We start from the raw sequence: 4,055 nt of genomic DNA on the forward strand, positions 1-4,055 counted from the left end.
CCTTGTGAGAGGCAACATGTTTGTCCCCTCTTTCGGACTAAAGTACAAAAAACGTGTTCACATTTTCAGCTGATATCCTTCGGTTACAGCTCACACCATTCCACGGGTGGATGGGAGAAAATCTCCTTTCTCGCTTGAAAAAGATTCTTACCACTTTTATTCTGGTTCCTTTTTTTTTTATCATTTACCAAGCTAATGAGAGCTATATATTTGCCTCCATCATAAAAGTGGCCATGTTAGCATATCATAAGAACTGTCAATATTGCCAAGTGCAAAAATTAGTGCAAAACCGCTGGTATCATTCTGACCAGTTATACGCCATAACCAATGATATACAATATAAAAATGTAACAGCTCTTTTTCTCTTTTACAGTGTGCATTTTCTTTTTAGCTTTGGACAACTAACTGATTATATATCTAACGAATTGTATGTAGCATTTCGTAGAGAAGGAATGCAGTTCTGGAGTCGAAAGTTCACCAAAATGCTATGATTATTATGTAGCAAATCAATAAGAGGAAGAAGAATATTAGTTAAAATAGTCTTTTATTTCATTGTCATCGTTACAATGTAAGGTATAACTTTTTCGAGTTGTTATTGTACAAAAATTATTTTTAGTTCTGTTATCTATTTTGTAGCTAGTTAAGTTCATCTTTTGTTGACTGCTAGGAGAACAGATGGAAGAAGTGAGAGATAAAGAATAAAAAAAATCTACCTGTCTGTGTTGATCAGTAAATAGCGTAAAAATTATTCAGTCGTGCAGTGACAAGCCATACATGAAGTGAGAAATAGACAGATGGACTCTTCTAGCGAGGGGCCAAGTGAAAGAGAGCGAACCAATTTTTGGTTCCGTATTCAAATTTTTTCTGATTAAATTCAATCCGGCTGGTCAAAGGATTTTTCGTCTGTAATCTGCCTTGATCTAAGTTTGATCCGAAATAGTTAACTAGAACTATGTATTTGTGACAGTTGACTCTCGTAAATTTCTAAGGGCAAAAGCCAAGAACAACAGGTAAAGAATTTGTAGAAAAATGTAAATTCGGTTTCGAATCTTGACTTAGAACCTAGGAAGTTATTGGTTACATGCACGCACGCACACATGTATGTTTATATGTACAAAAAATGATAGGATGGTCACTGCTGGAAACTTTTGATTACAGATTTACTCGTTCGGGTCTAACTTGTGGTTAAGCAACAATAACAACTTCTAGCTCTAACTTTAAAACCCAACTCCAAGCAATTTATCATAGCAAAGTCTACCTCACAAAGATGGTTCCTTATTTTCCGGATCAGAAAGTACTTCATCTCCCAATAAACACTAGCTCTCTACAAAGATCAAATGAGACCTACAACATAATAATGTTTCACACCTGGTACAGTTCGGCTGCTACATACGCAGACATCTCAGACCGTATCCTTCAAAGGGTCATCCTACCGACTAGGGTACAGTCACTCACCTTATACTCCAGCCTTTACCCACAGGCACAAGGCCTTTTAATTCTGCCCTTCTATCGTAAGTCCAGGAGCATTTGCTCAGTTGGTTTCGCTTCACCTTTATTCAAACACTCTGCATTTACTCATCTCTACTCTTCGCGTCACTGTTTGTGATCGTCCCCACCACTAAGCAAACCAATCTTTACTCTCATCAACGTCCGTCCTTTAGAACTTATATTGCATGTGCTTTACTTGATTTCACTGGTTTTAAGGGAGCTTTGAAGGCCAAGGGCGCAGTCCTTCATCCAGACCAAACCAATTAAATAAAAATGCAAATGAAAATATTAAAAAAATATATATCTATTAGATAAGAAAAATTAAAAAGAAACAAAAGAGTACTTTCCATTTGATTTATTAAATTAAACGAAATAATTAATAAATAAAGAAAGAAAGAAAGGCAAAGCAACAGCGAAAACGAAACTGTAAATAGCGGAGGCAAAAATTAAAAACAAAAAAAAGTCGTAAGAAATTTTTGAGCAGCGTCTACACTTCACTTAATGCAAGCTGACATAAAACTGCATGTACCACGCATAATTTTAAATGACAGAATAAAAGTAGAGACTTAGGCGTCAGACGTGGTGAAAAAAAAAAATATTATACAGTCGATCTATGTCTATATTTAATTTTATTTTCATCATATGATATATCTTATATTACAACCAAAATAGGGAATTATTTGTCGCCGGGATATGTTTCACCGGAAGTTGTCAGTTGCACTTGCGCAAAGAAACATAACATGGCTACACGTGGAAGTAGCTTTTACTTCTTAATTGACAAATTTTTGATTAATTAAAATGAGAAACTTCTTAAATGAAAATAACAACCAGTAAGTACTCTAATGAACACACTCAACTCTTCTCTGCTCTTAACTGCCTTTATATTAAATTATGAAATCATTTCTACGCCCATTGCTTTGATAACATCTAGTTTTCATTCGACAAGTGTTTGTTTACAAAGAAATCTGCTGGCAGAAGCTGTTCTCTTCGTGTTGTTTTTTGCCTTGTATTGGATGTTAATAGTTTCTTGTGAGCTTTACAAAGTCTCTGTCTGATATGTGGTTGAAATAGTAAAATAAAATTTTTCTTTAGGTCAGAATCGGTAAAACATTGGAGGCGGGGGGAACTTTGTTTTTAGCTACTTCTCTCCACGCTCTGAGCACAAATTCTATTCAGAGTTAGATAACATAAATAATGTCGATAAGTACTGGTGTTGTTCGATTAGTACGGCTATACCTCAGAATGTAATGTCCCAGTGTGGTCACAATAAAAGGACTAAAACCAGTAAAAGAATATATGCATGTTTATAATGCATGCGTGCACACACACGGACGCACGCACACACACACTCGCTCTGTGTTTGTGTCATAGCCCCAAATAGTTTTAATTAGGGTGGGGCAAAATGAGATGTTTTTACTGCATATTTGACTTTGAGACAACATATTTTTTTTTCTACAAATGTTCACTACTTTACAAAAACTGTATTAGCTAAGCAAATGGCCTTAAGTGCAGAGCATTATCACATAACCTGATCACTATCTCAAAAAAATTATCACCGAAAGCTTTGAACATATAAAAGACAAATTTGGTTGGGGCAAAATGAGTAAGCCAAAATAAGGTATATTTGCCGCATCACTTCTCCAGAGAACAGACTAATACACATCAATATCCATCCTTAGACATCAGAAAGAACAGAAATGCAAAAAAAAAAAAAAAATATATATATATATAGGTCAAATGAAAGAGGCTCAGGGAAAAATGGCACATGAAATATATATATATATATATATATAAAGCTGTTTCCCCTTAGGAAAGAAATAATGAGAACCTGGATGTCTGAAAATAGCTATTGGTTGAAGCTCTTTGATGTCACACCAAGTATAGTCAACCACTTATCAAGCCAGTAGGTTAACCTCTGTATTTTCCTTTGACCTGCTAGAAATAACTGCCAAATCTCCCTCAAATCACACCCTGCCATCTCAAAGAAAGATGGATTAAAGCCAGCCCTTGATATACAAAAAGAATGGGATAATCAGGTTGGAATCCCTTTAATTAGAGGACTGCTTCATCAAAGCTGTCTGTTAATTAAGCAACAACTCAGATATCAAATATAAACAGCTCTATCCTTAGCTAGAACTGAACCTAAAACTTTGTGGTTGTCAGGTAAGTAGTGTCATTTGTTTCCAATCTTCTGTGAAAATATAGCTGGTATGCGGGAAATATTATCTTGCTTGGCAACAAGACGGGTATCCAGCTGTAGAAAATCTGCTTCGATGAATTTTGTCTACCCCATGCAAGTATGGAAACATGAACATTTAACTGATGATATATATATATATATATATCATCATCATCATCATCATCGTTTAACGTCCGCTTTCCATGCTAGCATGGGTTGGACGATTTGACTGAGGACTGGTGAAACCGGATGGCAACACCAGGCTCCAATCTAATTTGGCAGAGTTTCTACAGCTGGATGCCCTTCCTAACGCCAACCACTCAGAGAGTGTAGTGGGTGCTTTTACGTGTCACCCGCACGAAAACGGCCACACTCGAAATGGTGTCTT

The 4,055-nt window shown here is 36.0% G+C and overlaps 1 protein-coding gene across 1 annotated transcript in view; it reads left to right on the forward strand.

The window, feature by feature from the left end:
- Window positions 1-2,220: 2,220 nt before the first annotated feature.
- LOC106883281 (uncharacterized) overlaps window positions 2,221-4,055 on the forward strand; it is a 10,461-nt gene continuing 8,626 nt past the window's right edge. Inside the window, exon 1 of the mRNA XM_014934235.2 lies at window positions 2,221-2,318. The gene's annotated coding sequence lies outside the window, so the exon portion shown is untranslated. The remainder of the gene's footprint in view (window positions 2,319-4,055) is intronic.

This window comes from Octopus bimaculoides, chromosome 3, assembly GCF_001194135.2.
Source record: "Octopus bimaculoides isolate UCB-OBI-ISO-001 chromosome 3, ASM119413v2, whole genome shotgun sequence".
NCBI classification, from domain to species: Eukaryota; Metazoa; Mollusca; class Cephalopoda; order Octopoda; family Octopodidae; genus Octopus; species Octopus bimaculoides.